Source organism: Aquarana catesbeiana, linkage group LG02 (genome assembly GCF_042186555.1).
Source record: "Aquarana catesbeiana isolate 2022-GZ linkage group LG02, ASM4218655v1, whole genome shotgun sequence".
NCBI lineage: Eukaryota > Metazoa > Chordata > Amphibia > Anura > Ranidae > Aquarana > Aquarana catesbeiana.
In genome coordinates this window covers 524,106,684-524,130,531 of record NC_133325.1, presented here as the reverse complement: position 1 = coordinate 524,130,531, position 23,848 = coordinate 524,106,684, and the positions used below count along the sequence as shown (strand labels likewise).

General features: G+C 43.8%; 1 protein-coding gene across 4 annotated transcripts in view; it reads right to left on the bottom strand.

Moving 5' to 3' along the window:
* PIK3C2B (phosphatidylinositol-4-phosphate 3-kinase catalytic subunit type 2 beta) overlaps positions 1 to 23,848 on the bottom strand; it is a 1,217,858-nt gene that overhangs the window by 1,066,969 nt on the left and 127,041 nt on the right. The window lies entirely within an intron of this gene.

Here is a 23,848-nt window from a genome sequence, read left to right as displayed (position 1 = left end):
AAAAGCCAGCACTGGAGCCAAAACTTTGTGAAGACTCGAGGGGCCATGGCTAGACCGAACGGAAGTGCCACAAACTGGAAATGACACCCCTCTACTGCGAAGCGCAGAAACCTTTGATGGGGACCGAAAATTGGCACATGTAGGTAGGCCTCCTTGATGTTTATGGATGCTAAAAAATCCTCTCTTCTCAAGGATGCGATTACTGAACGAACCGACTCCATACGGAAGGTTCGGACGTTTTTTTTTTTTACATTCAACGTGGTGCTTTATTGAAAAAGTCATTTACATACAGGTCATCTACATCCATGGTACAGTAGAATATTATTCAAGTTACAACAGAGAATAACTTGGGCAACAAACAAAAAGGAAAAGAAAAGAAAATATAAATGTAAAAAGATACAGAGCAGGTATCAGAAAATGGCATACTACATCACATCTATACGATAAGGATGGTAGGCCATGTATTCCTATACCCTCCCACATAGAGCCATCACACAGGCTATGGTATGAAAATGGGACCACATCTATCCATAATTTAATGTTTCAGAGGGAGTCTTGTATTTTGAGATATACTATTCTGAGGGTGTATTGCAGGTGGAAGCGTTTTCCAGCCAGGCATCCCATACTTTGCCGTACTTGGTTGGGCAACCCCTGTGGGCATAGATTTCCTTTTTATACGGAAGAACATTGTCAATGTTGGATATCCATTCGCGAAGTGTAGGAGGAGTAATTTGCAACCATTTTCTGGCTATTAGTAGTCTAGCTATGAATAACGATTCTTGGAGAAATATCTTGTGATATTTATCTGAGTCAGGGTCCGGAAAAATTCCTAGTAGGCATTGTTTGGGGCATAGTGATAGTGGAGATCCCATTTCATCGTGGATAAACTTAACTATCTGGGACCAGTAATCCTGTTTCACTGGACACAGCCACAGAAGATGGAAGAAGGTACTGGATGGGCTATCACAGTGGGGGCAATTAGGATTTTGACTGGGTTTGTATTTGGCTATACGGTGGGGGGTCAAATATGACCTGTGTAAAATATACAGATGTGTGAGGCGGTCCGACAACTTGGTAGAGACTTTTTTGCAAGCTTCCAGGGCATCTTCCCATTCATCATCCTCTAGCTCCCCCACGTCCCCCGACCAGACGTCTTTTAATTTATACACAATTGAGACTGCTGCGGGTCTTAGCAGAGAGTTGTAGAACTCTGAAATGAGTTTGCGATGGTCAGAACCCAACATAATGTATAAGACATCCGCACGCTCCACGTCAGGAGGAGTCCCGCCGAATTGGGCATTAAGGGCATGACGGAGCTGGAGATAACGATAGAACATAGTGTTTGGAAGGTTGAAATTTGTTTTGAGCTGCTGGAATGACTGTAGGATGTTGTCATGGTAGACATCTGACAAAAATCCTACCCCGTATTGAAGCCATAGTTCGGGATTTGGCACCTTGTGGAGTTCTCCCAAGTCAGGATTATCCCATAGGGGCGTGTGAGAGTGCGTAGGTGGTAATTTAAGTTTGTGTTTTACCACCTCCCAAACCCTACAGTAATGGTATAACATTCCTTTCCTGTTTTCTATTTTATTAGGGCCTGTAAAAAGAGTCTGGAAAGGGTGTGAGACTCGACGTCCCCGTGGAGCACAGAGCAGGGATAAACAACGATTTTTGTCATGTTTATCTAGGTGGAAAAAGTGAGACAGTTGCGCTGCCAGGTAGTAGAGATTAAAATCTGGCAATGCCGCACCTCCCAATTCTGCCGGGTTTTTCAACGTTTGCCAGGACAGTTTGTGACAACCCGATCCCCAAACAAACGAGTTAAGAATAGCCTCAATGGATTTAAATATCCGCAAAGGTAAGTAGATGGGAGCATGCCACAACACATATAAAAATTTAGGGAGGAGGACCATTTTAATTAGGTTAACTCGACCCATCACCCCTAGGGGTAGTTTGGCCCACGTCTGTGTCTTGCGTTTCAATACTGCTATCAGGGGTTCTAAGTTAAGGCGGACATAGTCTTCTGGTGATCGGGTTATCACAATCCCTAGGTAGGTCATATCGCTGACCCTAAGAAGTGGGGAATTAGATTGTTCTCTGGTAGGCACACTGACGTCTATTGGGAGGATCTGGGATTTATCCCAATTAATTTTCAATCCTGAGTATCTGCCGAAATTTTGTATTACTTCCAGGGCCAACTGTAAAGACGTGCCTGAATCTGCAAGGTATAATAGCATGTCATCAGCATATAAGCTTATCTTTTCCAGCAGGTTTCCACGCGTAAGTCCTATAATGCCTGGGTGTGTTCTAAGGGATGCGGCGAGAGGCTCCACCGCAAGTGCATACAGCAGGGGAGAGAGTGGACACTCCTGCCGAGTGCCCCTGGAAAGAGAAAACAGCTCAGAAACCTTTCCGTTGACCAAGATCCTGGTACATGGACTCTGATATAGTAGTCGGATCCATTTAATGAAGCGGGGTCCACACCCAAATTTTGTGAGGCATTCCCACAAGTACGTCCACTCAACAGAGTCGAACGCCTTTGCGTTCAGCTTGGACGTTCATATAAAGCCTGAGTAGATTGTATGCCGTGTTTTTTGCTGGAATAAAACCGGTTTGGTCCGGATGGATTAGCGAAAGGATCACCGCATTTAAGCGATGCGCCAGGATCTTGGCCAGTATCTTTACATCTAGTTGGAGAAGGGATATCGGGCGATAAGACTCCGGGAGTTCTGGGTTTTTCCCTGGTTTGGGTATCAGTACTATATTTGCTTCATGCATAGACGGGGGGAGGGACTCAGATTTGAATATATGAGAAAATAGTTCACATAATTTGGGAGTCAACGTCTCACTATATGTTTTATAGAATTCCAGAATCTGGGAGGAAGTCTTGCGGTACCGGGAGATACGTTGCGATAGGATCATTCGGGCATGGGCTTTGAAAGTATCCCATATGATCTCAGGGGGTGCTGTGCCCTTATTTGCGTGAAAGAAAAATTCCCATTCACTGGCCGCCTCCCCCAGCTCAGGGACAACCGTCAGCCAAAACGGATTTAGCTTCCATCTGTATGTCCCGGGGGGAGCGTCAATTCTAAGCATGATCCAATATGGGGCATGATCAGACAGGATACGTGGGTTAAATCCTACCTTTTTAAGTAGGGGGGTGAGAGTGCCGGAAATAAAAATGAGGTCAATACGTGACATGGTGTTGTGGGATGCGAAGAAGCAGGAGTATGCCTTTTCCGATTGATTACAGTGTCTCCACGTGTTTATAAGGGCCAGGTCCGTTATTATCTTGCTAAACCTAGTATGTGGCTGGGTGATACCATCTTGGGGTGCCATTGATATGCGGTCTAAATCCCTATTCATTATGTTGTTGAAATCACCCAGCCACACCGCAGGAACCGTAGGGAATTGAGACATGTACATTATCCCCTCGTGTATAACGCCTAGTTGAAAGGGAGGTGGTACATAGAACGCCATAATTAACATTTCTAGCCCATTCACCTTAGCATGTAAAAATAAAAACCTACCCTGCGGGTCAGATCTAAGAGCAAGAAGCACAAATTGTACCGTTTTAGTCACAAGTATGGCTACGCCTCTGGAGTTGGCGGAGTAAGGGGCCTGATATAGCCATCCCACCCAGGGCTTCTTAAGTGTCATTTGGAGTTGCCCCGTGAGATGAGTCTCAACGAGCACCACAATGTCCACATGTTGGGACTTAAGATATGCCAATACTGCGTTACGTTTGGGCTTGGCCCTGAGACCTCTCACGTTCCAAGTCAAACATTTAATATCCAACATGGTCTTACTGTTGTATGTTTGCATGCTATATAATCATTTACTGTGATTTTAACAACATTCCCATATGTAAAGAGGTCCCCTCCCCCCACCCCCCCATTTCTAAACATATAGGGCAGAGTAGGTGGGAGGTACCAGCTTTTTGCATATGAGAGCCTTTGATATAATGCTTAGATTGCATGGACGTTATAGCAGGAAGTAGACACAACGATCTATTACTTTTCAATATGAAACAGTTAAACCAAACATTAACCCAAACAGAACAATTTGATATTAGCTGCATTAACACTCTAGCATACCCGGGTAAGCAATGCATCCATTTAAGTATATATGCAGTTTGCTGATTCCGGGCATGCCAGGGAAACTTCACTTGTGCCCTAAGGCAACTGTTGCTTAGAAAAAACAAAAAAGAACACACGGGATCCAAACGGACACCCGTGGCTAAGGGAGCGATAATTCACTGTAAGGCAAGCAAGAGCGTCAGGAGCGAGTGCACCGGGCTGGGGGACATTTCCATATTCCCCATTGCGAGTGTCTTAACAGATATCCGCTTTCCACTGGCAGTAAAGGTTGTGAGGTATACTAAATATGTCTCTGGTGAATTCCTGACCAGGCCCAGCCGTATGGAAACTCACACAGGTCCTGTAGGCATATACAGTGGCAGAATTGCCCATATGGCACAAAAGGTTCGTCTTAGTAAATATCCACAGGTTCCGGAAGACAGTCCTCATGTTGGGGGAGTGTGGGTGTAACTGGGCCATACACAGGGACGGTATTGTAGCTATCATGTGTTTTTATAACAGTACCTGTAGGATGGTAAGGTCGCAGAGTTCCAGGAGATATGCAGTTGTTGCAGATCCTATTCCCTCCTTTGATGTAAGTCAAGCGGAAGTGTCAGGCAGGGTCGCGACGCGGGGCTTCCTTGTTCTCAAGCCATGTAAAAACAGCTTCAGGCGTGTCAAAGAAATGTGCCCTGTCTTCGCCAACTCGCAGCCGCGCCGGAAAAAGCATTGCGTAGGAGTAATGGCGGATCTGTAGCTGACGTTTCGCTTCTGTGAACGTGGCCCTCTTCTTCTGGACCTCCGCCGAGGAGTCCGGGAATACTTTAATCTCCACATTTTTGAAGGGTATGTTACCCTTTGTTCTGGTCAGCCGAAGTACAGCCTCCCGGTCACGAAAATTGAGCAGTTCAGCAATAAATGTCCTCGGCGGGGCACCTTGAGGGGGAGGTTTAGCCACAAGCCTGTGTGCCCGTTCAACCACAAAAGTAGTGGAGAACTCAGCTCTCCCGAATGTATCGATCAGCAAATTCTCTAGAAATGAGGGGGGGTCGGAACCTTCTGATCCCTCAGGCAGGCCTATGAATCGCAAGTTACACCTTCTCAGGCGATTTTCCATGTCATCCTGTTTGACCAGCACCATGTTAGGTTGGTGCTGCAAGCGTTCAGTGTGAACTTGTAATGGCGGTACCTCATCTTCCATGCGGCTAATGCGGGCTTCAGTCTCTGTGACTCTCTCTTAATTTTTGCAGATCTTGGCGTATTAATGATACATCCACCTTAACCTCCTCAATCTTACTGGTTAAGGTGCTCTTATAATCTGAGATTGCTTCCAGCACTCGTGCCATGTCATCCGCCGCTGAATCTGCATGAGGAGAGAAGCCGGCGCCATTTTCTCTCCCAGCTTCCTTGTCCGTGTTCCTATATTTGGCTAGCTTTGTGGCCGGATCTGTTTTCTGTTTCCGCGGCAACATGATCCCCAGGGGCCAGGAGAATCAGGGAGTCCACTCGTGGGTAATAGTTTAATAGTGTTACCTCCAGGATCTTGTAGTACGGATAGTGGGCAAGCGGAGCTCTCGTTTCTAGCTCCCTACGCCAGGCCGGTCCAGGCCACTCCCCCCAGGTTCGGACGTTTAGAAAGGAATTTAGGGACTTGAGGTCCAGAATGGGCCTTAGCTCCCCATTTGGTTTGGGCACTGTGAATAGGTTCGAATGTTTGAATTTTTCCTTGTGCGGAACCTCGATAATTATCTCCTGCCTTTCTAGCTGTCTTAAGGCTAGGAATAGGCTTTTATTTTTTACTGGGTCTGATGGGACTCTGGATACCAGAAATCGATTCGGAGGAAAATCCCGGGACCCTATTTTGTAACCTTGTGTTACAGTGGCAATGACCCACCTGTCCTGAACCAATTTTCCCAAGCGTCTGCGAACAGCCACAGTCTGCACCCCACTTGCAAGAGTGGGGGCGTCCCTTCACAAGGAGGACTTGGAATTGGTTTTGGCTGGTTTCTGGGTCCAAGGTCTTTTTTGACCCTGAGGTTTCTTAAAGGTAGGCGGTTGAGGCCGTCGATACCTCTTGGGAGAAGAGGCGCCTGGCCCGGGAGCGTTGGGGATCTTAAAGGATTATTCCTTCTTTTAACTGGAAGCAAAGAGTCTCTTTCCTCCTGAGATCTTTTGGATATATTTATCCAGATCTTCTCCAAACAAACGCTCACCATGAAAAGGAAAAGCTGCAAGTATGGCATCTCGGCTGACCAGTTCTTTAGCCGCAAGACTCTGCGCATATGGATTGAAAGTAGCGCAAAACGAGACATCTGCTGGATCGAGTCCTTTAATGCGTCTACCGCAAAACATAAAGCGCGAGGAAGTTCTGACAATTCATCAGAAAATTCCTCCTGAACAGGTAAGTTCCTGACCAACTTTTTAAAACGGTCCTTCAAGGACTGACAAATACCGATAGCCGCCACTGCCGGTTGTACTGCTGACCCAGCCAACGCAAAGGAGGACTTTAGTTAGGATTCCAGCTTTTTATCCACCGGATCTTTAAACCCTTGGGCATTATCCACTGGACAGGTTAAGCTTTTATTCACTGATGAAATGGCGGCATCAACCAAAGGCGTATCCCACCTTTTTCTGAATTTTTCCTCCATAGGGTATAAAAAGGAAAACCTTTTTGGAGGCAAATAAATCCTGTCCGGGTGGTCCCAGTCAGCGTAGAACACCTGCTTCAATAACGGATGCACAGGGAAAGCCTGGGAACCTTGCTGAGACCGCAAGGATCCCAACATAGAACAGGAAAGTCCCGGTCCCTGAACGGGGGGTAACTTAAATCCTGCTCTCACCATTTCAGCCAAAGATTGGATGAATAATTTTTGGAATTGGGAAGCAGACATTGGTTCCTCGGAACCTGAATCTCCCGCCGAGGATTCTTCAGCTTCTGCTTCCCTATCTTTTACAGCCACCGCCTCCAAATCCTCTGCCCATTCTGGATCCAAATCACAAGGACCCAACTGGCTAAGAGAGTCCTGGTGCTCTAGTGATTCTCCACTGGGACCAGGCTCAGGAGAGGAAGATCTATGACGTTTCTTCCCTCCCTACGTTACTGAGGCAATCATACCCGCTATTTTGCCTTCAAGGCCAGCTAGGGCTGATGCCAAGTCATCCTTAGAAACATAAGCCGATGCAGGGATATTGGTAGTGGCCACTACGCCTGACAAATGCAATGGCTCAGCCAGGCCAAATGCCGCAGGTCTTTCAGGGGAGATTGATGCTGCAGTAGCCTGAGGTTGATCTCCTCTTTTTGAAGGAATCACTTTAACCCCTGGACTTGCCCTGCTCCCTGAACCTCGTTTTCTGGAGGGTTTGAGGAAATATATATATATATATATATATATATATATATATATATATATACTCTCTCTAGTGCTATATAGCTGAGCCCAGCATATAGCAACTATCCCGGCCTTTAACCTTCAACGAGTTTCAAATGCCCAACCCTTGTGTCCCACCGCACTTAGGATCCTGGCTCTTGTGAGCCTACACTGACAAGCAGCAATGACACATGCGGACGCTGACTTCCCTCTATATGCGTGCGCCGCCACGTGACGCACGCACGCCCAGGAACTTACTGCGTACGTCCAAGGGGAACCTTGCGGCGTCATACAGCCACACCTCGAAGTACGCGGCGACCTCCTCGCCGTAGCGCACGGCATTCGCCGCACATACAATGCACACGCGCGCCCTGCACACACGCCACCATGCGGGAGAGACACGCCTCGGCAGTTTGAAACATAAGGCACGGAAATTTTTGGCAAAAACACCACATGTTATAACACAGTAATACAGTATAGGCCTCCAGAGGGAGCACTCACCGATTCTCGCTGCAGGGCCTGGAACAGGCCCAATCTTCTCCCATCACCGCGGGTAGCGCCACAGAGGACCTTCAAGGACCGGGTCCCCTTTTGTTTCGGGGTCCACACCCTTGGACCTGTAAGGCACCCTTCTGGTTTCCTTGGGCAGATGATAGACCAGGAATACCATATAACAAGGGTCCAGCACCATAAAGGACACATTACAGGCGAAACCTTGTTCTTGAACCAAGGCTCAGGTACCATCTACTTTAGCTTTAACATGCCATCCGAACGGATCTGATTATAACATCCTCACTGGGACATTATTGAAGAATTTGAAGAGCTTCCACAGCCGTGACCAACACCTTCAAGACACTGGCAAAAAAATAAAAGGTACTTCCTGTATGGGAGGGGTTATATGGGAGGAACCTTCTTAATATTGGTTGCCAGTGTCCAATCACTTAAGGTAGCATATAACCCAGATAGTCATTATTATGGTGCTCTGTGTCCCGTGATGTACGATAAAGAAAAAAAAGCCAGTGGTGATCAAATGCCACCAAAAGAAAGCTCTATTTGTGGGGGAAAAAAAAGATAAAGGTAGTTAAGTTAAAAATAACATATACTTGCCTGTTCTGTGCAGTGGTTTTACACAGAGCAGCCTGGATCCTCCTTCTCTGGTTCCTCTTCGATGCTTCTGGTCCCTCCCTCCTGTTGAGTGCCCCCACAGCAAGCAGCTTGCTATGGGGGTAACCAAGCCACAGCTTCCTGTGTCCATTCAGATACGGAGCCGCTGTCTGGCCCCACCCCCTTTCTCTCCCCATTGGCTGACTGAGTGTGACTGACATCAGCGGTAGCCAATGGCGGCATGCTGCTATCTCAGCCAATGAGGAGGGAAGTCCCGAGCAGCTGAGATGCTCCTGCAACATCACTGGATTTAGAGCTCAGGTAAGCATTAGGGGGGGCTGCTGCACACAGAAGGTATTTTATCTTAATGCATAGAATGCATTAAGATAAAAAACCATCTGACTTTACTACCACTTTAATGGATTTAGCCACTTCCTCCTCTTCCTGTGCTTCGGCAATACTGATAATGCGTCTGTCCTCCTTTTCTCCGTTTTCATACACTTCTCTATCAGCTGCACAATTTCCTTGAATCAACTATATGCTGATGTTTTTTTTCATTTAATAAAATACTTACCTCTGTAGTGAACCATATTGTTTTTCTCTTACGCTTACTTTAAATTTGCCTTACATATAATCTAGTTGCCTTCAGGATGGTAGACTTCAATAGTATAAACTGATTATGGACTCTTGTCATTTTGATCTAACCTTTTAGGCCCGGTTCACACTGCGGCGACTTTGAAGCCGACATCCCAGAGCAACTTCGGCAACACTTGCATATGTCATGCAAGACATGCCTAAGTTGCACCAAAAAGTCAGCACATCGGGATTCATTGATTTTCAGTATATACACAGATATACACACATACACACCATAGTTTGTGGATTCTATAACTTTCCTACAGACTACATAATAAAACACAGACTTGTTATTTTCAAAGAAATGTAGCAGAATACATTTTGGCCTAAATTTATTTAGAACAGTTATTTGCAAGATTTTAGAACAGAAACAAATAAAAACTTTTTTTTTATCGTTTCTGTTCTAAAATTTTGCAAATAACTGTTCTTCATCAAATCAAACTTTTCCGACTTTTCTAGTTTATTAAGCAAAACCCCCCCCAAAAAACCCAGTAGTGATTAAATACCACCAAAAAAAGCTCTATTTTTGACACTGTAGCTGTGTGGTTACATGATCCGTCAATGCTTGCCAGCCTCGATCTTTGCAGAGAAGTGGGAGGGGCCAAGATTCCCCTCTGCTGGCCAGCTGATGTTACAAGGCAATCTCCGCCCCTTCTGCTTCTCTCTATAGAGCGAGGCTGGCCAGCCCAGGGGAATCATGTGATTGCACGGCTGCAGTGTCAGAAAAAGGTGTTTCCCCTATTCATTTCTAACAAACACTTTCATTAATGGCAGCATATCTGCATGGGATTGATTTCCTATGTGCTGCATTATGCAGCTGAATAGAGAGGAGGGGCGGGGAGGAAAGCGATCTCATGATGACGGAGGGAGGAGGGAAAGAGTGCCAGAAGAGAGAGCAGGGTTGTGGATGACAAAGCATGTAAACTGACCACGGTAGTCTGGGCTCAGTAGCCATGATTTTCATGGTCAGCAGAGGCAGGGGGCCACAGGAACTGGCAGGATCAATCAGGTTTATTACGAGTTAGGAAGAGAAGAATTGCACAGCACAAGCACTGTGCTGTTAATCATGCCTTAAAGGAACAGGACCTTAGTTTTTTATCTTTTTTTTTAGGTTTACAAACACTTTAACTCTAAACTAAGGACCTGCAAAGCTATTTAAAAATTGTCACCTATGGTCAATTTTGGAGCCCACAATTTTTTGTGGTTTCCAAGCAAGCACAATTTTGAAGATTGATAAATGTGGTATCTACTTATTTAACGCAAGGTCCTCTTTTATATTGCCAAAACTGAGTTTTATATTGGAGTTTGTGTGCGCTAAAATTTAATCCGAAAGTTTATTTTTAACTGAAATTTTTGATTTGATAAACAGTAGTGCAAACATCTTGAGACATAAAAATGCAACTACTGCCAAATTTATTATACAGCGTGTCTGCTTTCAGAAAATAAAGATTTGGGGTTTTTAACTGTGTTCTCATGTAAAAAGGTGTATTTTAGTTTGTGTGAATGAAAAACATGGCTCTGACAGAGAAAGGGTTAAACAGAAAACTGAAATTCTAAATGAAGACTCTCAGGCTAAGTATTAAGGTCAGTGAAGAGGAACAAAGCTCTGGTGTTTAGCTTTTTTTTTTATGTACTGCAACACATCTTGGGGTGAAAGTTCAAAATACTTCAGACTCATTTAGTTTTGCACATTCTGAATGCATGTACATTTAAATACAAATCTTTGCATATCAGCAGTGTGAGTCAAGACAGGAGTGTGTGCTTTAATTAATGGATGTGGATGTAAACCCGAAAAAATGTTTTTAATGAAGACTTGTACCTTGTAGAGTACAGGATGTCATGTCATCTGTGCCCAGTCTTGGCACGAAGAGTTAATCCAGCTCTAAACAATCCTCTTATCTTTTTTTCAGTTGGAAAAAAAAAAGGACACAGAGAAATAGGTTTCTGTTTCTTCCTTGTGCTGTGGGCGATAGCTCATTTTCTTATCTCATGCAGGAGCAGACCCAGCTTCACATCTCCCTCTCACAGCCTGTGTTCTAAGAATGTGGCACATGCGCAGGAGTTGCTCGTTATAAGGCACTAGAGTGAGGTTTAATTAATCACTTAACTTTTTTCTTCACACATTTAAGGGTTTTTTGCCTTAGAACGAGCAGCTCCTGATGTAAATAATAGCCATTTGCACGGGTAAGAGAAGTCCTTCTACATGCACAGGAGTCACAGGGGGCAGTGAGTGTGCTTTGCTTCTGCCCAGAATGCGATCTGTGTCCCGTGCGCACACTTATCATAAAAATCGCAAGGTTCATCCTCGCGACGCTAGCTGGCCAACAGAAGTACAGTAAAATCACACTTGTTTATTAATAAAAATAAAAAGGTAAATAGAGTAAGCGTAGTCAAAGCATAGCCAGAGTCCCGTAACCGAATCAGGTAGTTAGCCAAGCCAGCGTTCAGTAACCAGATCGGGTAATCAGCCAAGCCAGAGTTCAGTAACCAGATCAGGTAATCAGCCAGGCTAGAAGTCAGGCATAAAAGTAGAGGAACAGCAAGCATCCAGAAGGGATGTCAGCAAAGCCAGTCTTTAAACAGGAACGCAGGAGATGGTTTCTTGTGATGTGACCAAGGCGAAGGCAGGAATGAAGTGAGATGGAGATCTTTAAGTAGGCGGGACTGACGAGCAGATCCACAACAGCTGGTTAACTGTGGAGAGAGATGAGAGCTGGCAATTAGCCGGTAGCTGAGCGGCCAGCTCAGAGAAGGAAGGGCTGAGCCACTGCTGACAAGTGTAGAGGTGGGCAGGGAGTCTAGTGACATCATGACTCCGCCCACCGGAGCATAGAACCACCCATCGAATCTGGAGATTTGCGGGGCTGTGTGTGAAGGGGTGACTTAACAGGTAGGGATGGCGGCAGAAGGGATGTATACATATATCTTTTAGTATGATGGCAAGAGTTTAAAATCATGAGTGGTGGGTTTACATCCACTTTAAAGCAACATGGATCTGCTCTCTGCCAGGTGTGCCTAAATACCAAGGGTTGCCCAGAAGAATTTACAAATATTTTGGCGGAAAAAAACAATTCACATATCCAGTATGATTTACCATTGTGTATTTAGGCTCTTTGCCTGGACTTTGGCCTTATCAGAAAAAAAAAATATTTTTTTCAGTCCTTTGAAAGCCACTGGCAAACAGAAAATTGATACACACACACACACACACACACACACACACACACACACACACACACACACACACTATATGAAAGAGAAACTTCATCTGAAAATGGAGAACCTCTGGAGTTACTAGGGGACAGGCAGCTGTGTCTATATATCATCCAGGAAAGCACAGAACTAAAAAACAAAATGCTCTTCATTCTCAGACGAGTCTTCTTCACATGGTACAGACCAGGATGCTGCAGTGCTGGACGATGTGTCTGTTCTTGGAGCCCCAGCACATAGGTTAAGTGGAGCGATATGGGGAGGGAGAGAAGCACACAGGAGACACAAAGGGGGCCTGGAACCCACTCTCAAACTACTATAAAACAAAGATTGAGAAAACATCCTCCATGGCTCATACTAAAGGAAACAGAGCACAGTGGCTCAAGGTTTTTTTTTTTCCCAAGCTTTTCCAAAGGGGTCCAAAAATAGTGAGCACAGTATGCCGATGTAAAAAGGTGCCTTCAGCGTTTACAAATTTTGTATAAGTCAAATAAATGTGTTGCACTAACTCTTTAAACTCTAATTATGAAAAAGCATGTGTGAATAACAAACAGAAAAATAACAATTAAAAAAAAAAAAAAAAAAATCACACCTACAGTGTAAAAAAAAAAAAAAAAACAATAAAAAAAATAAACAAACATATAAAGTGCTTTAAATCAGTGACAAAATGCATAAGTGTCAAAACAACATGCTTTTTTAAAAAAAATGCTTCAACCTAAATACTTCTCTATGGCGCTTCTTTCTGTGACACATGGCTGAGTTGTTAACGACGGGGGGCTGCTGTTTGTGATGAGAGTGTTCCTGGCTGCTTTTTGGATAAAATATTGAAGCGCTGTGGGATCTCTTAATCTGTTGGGTCCATTAGTCTTGGTATGCACCTGGAGGATTATTCTCTAAACACAAGTCTCAAGTTTTGAAGCATGGTGTGTCGACACATAGGGACTTTATGTTACGGATTTAAACCACTTTATATATTTGTGTGTTTTGGGGGTTTTTTTGACACTCTAGGTGTGATTTTTCCAATTTTTTTATTGTTCATTTCTAATTGTTATTCACACAGGATTTCTTTAGAATTAAAAGTTTAAAGAGATTTTATTACTTATTTTTATTTATTATATATTACATTTGATTCAAACGTTTTGCATTGTTGGTGTTCAAATGATGGTGAGGGATGCTGTCTTACATTTATCTTTGTAGTAAGCACTTTAGCGCAGGTTTTTTTTTTTTTTTTGTTTTTTTTTTTTTTTGTTTACAAATCTCGTATGCCATGCTCTATCCAGCTGGGCTCAGAATAGTAGGGAATAGTTATAGTTGGGAAAATCACTTCTTCAGCAATACAAAAGCGGTTTTGCAAAGGCTAGACAAGAACAAGCAACATCTACACTCCTTGAACAGTCCCTCTTAAGCCACTTCTTCTGGTCCATATCCACAGCTACAACTTCTAATATTATCCATTGAAATATATGCTAAGAGCAGGTGATTACTGCGGACTCAGCTTTTCTACAGAGATTTGTTATAGATTCTTTCTGAATATGTCAACATTACTGAGACCCTCACAGGCATACTTTTCTTCCCCACGTTTGTTCCTGCATGAAATTTTCTTTTTTCTTTTTCGATATGCAGAGGCGATGGTTGTGTGTGTAATGAGCAGAGTATTGCCATTATGTTTATTATGTGTGCAGAGTATGAAAAGCACCATGGTGCCTTCAGGCCTCAGACATGTACTCTTCTAGCCTTTTGAAACTATCTGATCTTCCCTATGTCACTCCAGGGACGGGGATTTTTCTATGTTTGACTCTTCGGAGTAGACCCATCTCTGGGAGGTTTTAAGTCTTTTTGGCTTGGGAGATAACTTTATAAGATGGGTTCAACTGCTGTACTCCAGCCCTAGGGCTTGTATGCAAATTAATGGCACAGTTGCAGATTTTTTCCCCCTTTCACTGGGGTTTGAGGCAGGGTTGCCCAATATGAGAGGAGGAGGCCTCTTTGCCTTGGCTGTGGATACATTTGCAGAGGCTATTAACCACTTACCAACCAGGCCAAATCTGACATTTGAAAACATGACTTTTTTGGGGAAAAAAAAAAAAAACAGTTTTGTGCTTCAACCACTTACCGACCGCCGCACGACTATATATGTCCTGACTTTGAAGAGGGATCTCTCGGTAATGGTAGCAGCAGCTGCCACAACCGAGGTATCCATCTCTTCAAGCGGCGGTTCGGTTAACGATAATGGTGGTCTCTGCCGCCGCTCTCCTGCGCCCTCTGCCACTTACCAGAGCCATAGGTAGCGGCGGAGGAGATTGGGTCCTATCCGTGGCTGGGTATGGATACGAGTGAGGCTAAGATGGCCCCCATCCGTTTCCATACCATAGCAGGGCGGAAGCGACGTCAAAACATCACTTCCGCCGATACGTCTTAAAGGCAATTTTTTTTTTTTTTTGACCCCGGATCTCATATTTAAGAGGACCTGTCAAGCTTTTTCTATTACAAGGGATGTTTACATTCCTTGTAATAGGAATAAAAAGTGACGCAATTTTTTTTTTTTTTTTAAAACAATGTAAAAATAAACTAAATCAAATAAAATAAACAAGAAAGAAAAAAATTTTTAAAGCGCCCTGCCCTGACGAGCTCACGCGCAGAAGCGAACGCATACGTGAATAGCACCCGCATATGAAAACGGTGGTCAAACCACACATGTGAGGTATCACCGCGATCGTTAGAGCGAGAGCAATAATTCTAGCCCTAGACCTCCTCTAACTCAAAACAGGCAACCTGTAGAATTTTTTAAACGTCGCCTATGGGGATTTTTAAGGGTAAAAGTTTGACGCCATTCCACGAGCGGGCGCAATTTTGAAGTGTGACATGTTGGGTATCAATTTACTCGGCGTAACATTATCTTTCACAATATAAAAACAAATTGGGCTAACTTTACTGTTGTCTTATTTTTTTTTCCAAAAAAAAGTGCGCTTGTAAGACTGCTGCGCAAATACGGTGTGACTAAAAGTATTGCAATGACCGCCATTTTATTCTCTAGGGTGTTAGGAAAAAAAATGTATAATGTTTGGGGGTTTTAAGTAATTTTCTAGCAAAAAAACTGATTTTTAAAACAGCTTACCTGTAAAATCCTTTTCTTGAAGTACATCACGGGACACAGAACACCATAATAATGACTATGTGGGTTATACGCTTACCTTTAGGTGATTGGACACTGGAAATCAATAGTTAGACTGTTCCTCCCATATAACCCCTCCTATACCGGAAGTAACTCAGTTTTGTAGCAAGCAATGACGATCCAAGAAAGAGGGGAGGGACCTCTGTGTCCCGTGATGTACTTCAAGAAAAGGATTTTACAGGTAAGCTGTTTTAAAAATCCATTTTTCTTTATCGTACATCACGGGACACAGAGCACCATAATAATGACTATGTGGGATGTCCTGAAGCAATGCACCTGAGGGGGGGTAGGGGTACACATTATCCCTAAGCCCAACGGGCCTGAGACTATAAAGCTGCCTGCAACACGCTGTGGCCAAAAACAGCCTCTTTTTGAGATCTCGCATCCACCTGGTAAAACCTGGTGAACGTATGAACTGAAGACCAAGCGGCCGCTTTGCAAACCTGAGCCAAAGACACCTGTTGGTGTACTGCCCATGATGCACTAATCCCTCTAGTGGAGTGTGCTTTTAAATCCCAGGGTGGAACCCTGCGCTTTAATCCATACACCTGGATAATAGTCTGACGAATCCACCTGGATATAGTTGAACTTGTTGCCGGCTGTCCTTTTTTAGGACCCTCAGGCAAGACAAAAAAACAGTCAGTCTTCCGAAAGGAAGCTGACATTTCCAAGTAAACCTTTATCGCCCTCACCACATCCAGTGAGTGAAGCGATCTTTCCTCCCTAGTCCTAGGGTTTGGAAAAAAGGAAGGTAAAATGATATCCTGATTCAAATGAAATTTGGAAACCACCTTCCGTAGAAAATCCGGACGAGGGCGCATGACCACTCTGTCCTGATGAAGAATCATAAAAGGTTCTTTGCAAGAAAGGGCAGCCAATTCTGACACCCTTCTAGCCGATGTTATAGCCACCAAAAAAACGAATTTTCTGGTCAATAGGACAAAAGGAATATGCCTAATAGGTTCAAACGGTTGACTCTGTAAGGCTGACAGTACCAAATTTAGGTCCCAGGGACATAAAGGTGGTTTAAGTGGCAGCCTCAGGTGTGTTACTTCCTTGACAAAGGTTCGCACCAAAGAATGGGATGCAATTGGTCTTTGGAAAAAAAAAAAAGATAAGGCTGAAATCTGTCCTTTAATTGTCCCTAAAGCGGGCTGTAAGTCTACTCCTGCTTGAAGAAAGGAGAGAACTCTTCCAATCGTATACCTACGAGGGTTCCATTTTCTTTCCTCACACCAAGAAATGTATGACTTCCAGACTCTATAATAGATAGCTCTAGAAACTGACTTTCTAGCGTTTATCAAAGTAGACAAGACTGAACCCATAATACCATGGTCTTTCAATAGTCTGGTCTCAATAGCCAGGCCATCAAATTCAGCAACCATAAAGAAGGATGGAATATGGGCCCTTGAGAAAACAGGTCTGGACTACTTCTACTTCTCTTTGGGCTGCCCGACTCCTGGTACCTCCCTCGTGGTTGATATATGCCACCACCGTGGAGTTGTCGGACTGGACTCTGACAGGAAGACCCCCGAGCTGCCCGAATCTCCAATAGATTGATGGGCAGAGTCCTTTCTGTCTGTGACCATATTCCCTGAACAGACGCTTCCTATAGGACTGCTCCCCAACCGAGAAGACTGGCGTCCGTGGTTACGACCTTCCAGGCTACTGGTGGGAAAGATTTCCCTCTTTTCAAGTTGCTGGTTCTTAACCACCAAGAGAGGTTCCATAGAACCTGTGGAGATAGAACCATAGGCTGATCCAGGGTTCGAGCTGACTTGTCCCAGGCCTTTAGAATACTGTTCTGGAACACTCTGGAGTGGAACTGTGCATATGGCACTGCGTTGAAGGATGACAACATCTTGCCCAGTAACCTCATGCACAGCGAACAGAAGGTGTTAGTTCTTTTTTCACCTTCTGTACAAGTTCCACTATGGAGGCCACCTTTAGGGGAGGAAGAAACACCTTTTCTTGGGCAGTGTCCAAGACCAGACCCAGATACACCAAGGCTTGGGTCAGACAAAGAGCTGACTTGTCCATATTTAGCATCCAACCTAGGTGTTGTAAAACCCGTACTGTTCTTGACACGTTTTGAACGAGTATGGGGCGAGAGCATTCCCTTAGAAGAAGATCGTCCAGATATCCTACTAGGGAGATTTTCTGAGACCTTAGGGAAGCCAACACCGGGGCCAGAATCTTTGTGAAAACTCTGGGGGCCGTGGCCAGACCGAAAGGTAGTGCCACAAATTGGAAATGACTGCCCTCTACAGCGAAGCGTAAGAACCTTTGATGTGGACGAAGATCAGCACATGAAGGTACGCGTCCTTGATATCTATGGACGCTAAATAGTCTCCCTTTCTCAGGGATTTTATTATTGAACGAACCGACTCCATGCGGAAGGATCGGACGTCTACAAAGAAGTTGAGAGCCTTGAGGTCCAAAATGGGCCTTGCTTCCCCATTTGGTTTTGGCACGGTAAATAGGTTTGAGTAAAACCCCTTGAATCTTTCCTTGTGCGGAACCTTTACAATTACCCCCTGCATCAGCAGATGGTGTAAATCTAGGAATAGGCATCTTCTTTTCTCTGGATCTGACGGAACCCTTGAGTACGATTCGGGGGGGGGGGGGGGGGGGGGATCTCCCGGAACTCTATTCTGTAACCGTATTTTATAGTGGAAATGACCCATCTGTCTTGAACCAGTTCTTCCCAGGCCTCCCCAAACAGCCGAAGCCTGCCCCCCACCTGTGAGAGCGGGGGCGCCCCTTCACAAGGTAGACTTGGAGTTGGGCTTGGGTGTCTTTTGGGTCCAGGGTTTCTTCTGACCCTGGGGTCTTTTAAACCCAGACGGCTGAGGCTGTCGATACCGCTTAGGGGAAGAAGCACCAGGTCCTGGAGCATTAGGAATTTTATAAGAGGGTTGCTTGAGACATGAGTAGCTGAGGAGGAAGCACAAGCACTATTCTGAGTGCAGTAAGTCGGGTAATTTAATACAAGTATGAATACTGGTACTCACAAAAGGAAAAACATCAAAAGTGCAAGAGCGTCTCTGAGACTGGTCATCAGGATGGCTTCTGCGGTGTAGCACTCGGGAGGACCATGCCGGTGGGTGCCGATTCCTGGAGTCTTGGAAGTGACATCATCATCGGCTCCCTGTGTGTTCCAAGACTCCAGGAAGCGTTGGCACCCTCTGGCGAGGTCCTCCCGAGTGCCACACCACAGAAGGCATCCTGATGCCCAGTCCCACAGACGCTCTTGCACTTTTGTGCTCCATGCCTTTTGAGGTTTAACCTTTGCGAGTATCAGTATTCATACTTGTATTACATTTCCTGACTCACTGCAGTCAGATTGTGCTTCCTCAGTTGTTCTAGAGCTGTTCTAGAGCTGCTTCTTACTGAGCTGCCTTTCAAGATGTACTTGTATGGACATTATGGACTTAGTTTAAGCCTTTTTTATGCTTTTTTTATGTATATTTATTGTTTTTTCTCCCTCACATGGTTTTTAAATAACCCTGTGGGCTGACACCAGACTTGGTGTGTATGCGCCAATTCGTTAATGTGTTGTTACAGACATGAGTAGGCTCGATGGGAATTTTAGCTCCTGAACAACTGGAGTGCCATAATTTGGAGACCCCTATTCTACTATTCTACACAATTCGCCTATCTGGATCTCACAACTTTTGTTTATAAAAATAGACTTTGTATCGGATCCTGATTTGCAGTTACCTAAAGATAGAGGGGCCCTAGCGGTACCACATGCCAAGCTTTATTTCATAGTGGCTCAGTTACAGCATTTTGCTGGATGGGGAGTAATTAACAGAGTCAAGCCTATTCAAGCTATCCTCCTACCTCTTGCTGCTCGTTATTCATTTTATGGCACAGTTGGAAACCAGTAACTTTACTCATATGTCCCAATAGCCAGGCCTCATTCTCATGCAAAAAGTAAGGATGGAAATGCAGAAAACTATAAAACATGAAGGCAACCCCATAAATACTCCTTTGTGAGATAATGCCTTCTACAAAGAGCTGAATAAATTAGAAGGCTTTGATTCTTGATATCAGGCAGGGGTGCAATTTACTCGATAACTGCACATGCAGAAAACAAAAGTGGCCACAGCGCAAACATCAATATGAGCATATATTATTTTATAAAAGCATAAAAGCACACTTACATGTGGCTAAGAGAAGGGCTTTACTAAACTGAAGTTGGTGAAGAGCAGTACATCTAGCCAGCATAAATAGCGGTCATGCACGGACTCCAGGACTGCCAGAAGGGGCAGGCAGCGTCTGCAGGCTAACTAGATCAAAACGTCAACCATCAAGGGTGAAAAGGGGTTGTGTTTCAGAGGACCTGCCTCCTTTTTCAAGTATGCCGGATCATGGGACAGGGATGTCTTATAACAGTAGCTGGAAGCTGGTAATGCAGGTGGGAGAGTGAACTGATTATGACAAATTAAAATTGGCCAATCAACTGGCAAGGGAGGGGGAACAGTGCATGGCAGTTAAAAAAAAGCACACAATTAAAAAAAAACACAAAAACAGAGTACAAAAACACTAAAACTCAGCATATCTGAGACCACCGGAAACAATTGAAATAGGGGAAGATAATTGTAAACAGTGAGGAAGAGGTTTGTAGGTATTGTTACACCTGATTGGATAAGCCCATTGGAGATCTAAAAGAAAATACCAGGAGAGAAGATAATAGAATATTCCCATGGATCTCATATCGTTGTGGCTCCCATGAGGAATGCAAAGCAAGGGAGCACAAGGGCAATGAAAAAATGGGAGACAAAACAGTACTACCAATGTATACTGGAGTGAATCCCAACCAGGTGTCAGCGAATAGACAAAAATACAATCATAAATAAAACAAAAAATAAAAATAATTAGAAAAGAAATGAATAAAGTGAAACTTAAGAAATCTGAATTATATATGCAGAGAAATTGTGTATGAATACTCACAAATTAAAAGGAAGGCAAAAAAGACCACTAATACCTTACATTGGTAGTACTGTTTTGTCTCCCATTTGTTTTCTGCTCTTGTGCTCCCTTGCTTAGCATCCCTCATGTGAGCAACAATGATCTGAGATACATGAGAATATTTTATTGTCTCTTCTCCTAGTATTTGCTTTTAGATCTCCCATGGGCTTACCCATCAGGTGTTATATAGTTACATCGTTAGGCAGGTTGAAAAAAGACACAAGTCCATCCAGTTCAACCTTAAAAACAATAAATAAAAAAAAATATTGTACAATCCAATATACCCAATTTTATACCCACAGTTAATCCAGAGGAAGGCAAAAAAACCCAGCAGAGCATGCTCCAATTTGCTACAGCAGGGGGAAAAAAATCCTTCCTGATCCCCCAAGAGGCAATCAGATTTTCCCTGGATCAACTTTACCTATAAATGTTAGTACCCAGTTATATTATGTACATTTAGGAAAGTATTTAGGCCTTTCTTAAAGCAATCTACTGAGCTGGCCAGAACCACCTCTGGCGGGAGTCTAATCTACATTTTCACAGCTCTTACTGTGAAGAAACCGTTCCGTATTTGGAGATAAAATCTCTTTTCCTCTAGACGTAAAAAAGTGCCCCCATCTCCTCTGTGTTGACCATAAAGAGAATAACTCAGCACCAAGTTCACTATATGGGCCCCTTATACATTTGAACATGTTGATCATACCCCCCCCCCCCCCCTTATTCTCCTCTTCTCAAGAGTGAATTCAGTTCCTCTAATCTTTCCTCATAGCTGAGCTCCTCCATGCCTCTTATCACTTTGGTTGCCCTTCTCTGCACTTTCTCCAGTTCCCTGATATCCTTTTTGAGAACTGGTGCCCAAAACTTTACTGCATATTCCAGATGAGGTCTTACTAATGATTTGAACAGGGTCAAAATTATATCTCTCTCTCTGGAGTCCATACCTCTCTTAATACAGGAAAGGACTTTGCCCACTTTGGAAACCGCAGCTTGGCATTGCATGCTATCATTGACCTTATGATCTACCAAAACCCCAGATCCTTCTCCACCACGGATTCCCCCAGTTGTACTCCCCCTAGCATGTATGATGCATGCATATTCTTAGCCCCCAAGTGCATAACTTTACATTTCTTAATATTAAACCTCATCTGCCACATAGTTGTCCAATTAGACAGTAACAATAACAATACATACAAACCTCTTCCCCACTGTTTACAATTATCTTACCCCATTTCAATTGTTTCAAGTTGTCTCAGAGATGCAGAGTTTTAGAATTGTGTGCTTTAACTGCCATGCACTGATCCCCCTCCCCTGCCAGTTGATTGGTCCATTTTAATTTGTCATATTTAATTCACTCTCTTATCTGCATTACCAGCTTCTGCTATAAAAAGACATCCCTGTGCCATGATTGGGCATACTTAAAGGAGGCAGGTCCTCTGAAACTCATTTTTCACAACTCCTTTTCACACTCATTGCAGTTTTGATCCAGGCAGCCTGCAGAAGCTGCCCGCCCCTTTCTGGAAGTCCTGGAGTCCGTGCATGACAGCCATTTGTGCTGGCTGGCTGTGCTGCTCTTCACCATCATCGCAGCCCTTTGCTTAGCCACATGTAAGTGTGCTTTTATTAAATGATATATGCTTATATTGATGTTTACGCTGTGGCCACTTTTGTTTTCCACATGTTATTGAGGATTCCCAGTCCTGATGAGCCCTGCTGCACCGCAATCTGAGCCGTCATCCATCCATCACAACTCACATCCTCTCCTGTGATATTGATGTATTCCACCTTGATCCATCCCACTGAAACCAAGACTCCATAGAAGTACTGGACTTGGAGCCTCTATCTTATACCTGAAAGTTCCCTTCTGACCGTGGGTCCTCATTCCCGGATTTAAGGTTTGATGAGCCTGAACTTAGAGCGCAATGAGACTTTTTTCTTGTTTTTTTTTTTTCTTTTTTTCTTGTTACTTTTTTCAGTAACGCCAACTGCACATGCCTTTAAGTCATTGTAAGGGGAATACAGTATCCTTAATGAAACATTCATCTAGTAGCTCCAACTGCGCCATGTGCTTATTTTCCAAGATAAAACTAAGTGCCCATCCCCGATAAAGACTCCACTGATGGATGCTTTTGCAACAGTAACAGTTAAATAAAGGGTTAATCACACAAATATATCAGATTCTACCTGGGATGGGAATGGTCTCTAGACAACTTCCCAGAAGTAAGGGTGGAAGGAGGATTTGGGGACCGCTTACAGAAAAGAATTCTGGAGCAATTGCAGCTTATATCACTATTACCTACACAAAGTTTATTTATCATACATAAGAGTATATCATACCCCCACGAAGCACGGTGGGGCCACAAAGACAGCCCTGCCTGCCCAAGATGTCAAGGAGATCCAGTGGATCTACTGCACATGTTGTGGAAAATTCCAACATTATTTAGATACTGGCAGTCTAATATAGATCTCATTAATAAGGATTTCCAAATGCAAATTGTTCCAGACCCCTTGGTGTATAATTTAGACGTGGAAGTGTATACCAATGAGATCAGAGTGCTGATCTCAAGACTGTTGTTCCTAGCTAAGAAAATTATAACCCTTAAAATAGACCTTCCAGCCCCTTCCCAGTTTGTAAGATTAGTGCACACATGTTAATTTGACCCTCCTTAAGGAGCATTTAAAACCACGACTATCCATTCCCGCTCTGGCACCTCTGTCTTTGGCAATTCCAAATCTTTTCCAGTGCTGAATTTTTTGGTGTTCACTGTCCACAAGTATTGAGGCCCGATAACCTCTAGTACCATAGCTCAGTTCTACATTACAGCTGGATTCCTTTGATCACATTGTAATATTGAGTGATGTGCGCACCCGACGTGATGTGTGATTATTTTTCAGTAGTTACATGGTTTCAATAGATGTATGTAGTTGAATGCATCATTGCCTCACAGCCTACTCGATAATGGCCTTTTTGATTCTTTTGCATCCAATTATTCACATCAGTTGTATGGGTCCTTATGCCACTACAGCATTCGCATGCCTCTATTAACTCATTCTTGTTTACTCAATGCTGTATGACGCTGCTTGTATTATGGTCCCACTTTGTTACTTGTATACACCTGTCTTACCATCCAGACATTGAAAGTGATTACAGAGCTACGATATGGTCTATTTATGTGACTTGTATAACTAAAAAGGAGTAAAAACTAAAGAAAAGAAAAAAAAAAAGAGCCCAGAAAAGTCCACATGCCCATTGGTGTTCAAATATGCACAAGAGAAAATCTATGTTACCAGCAGCAAACCCAAAG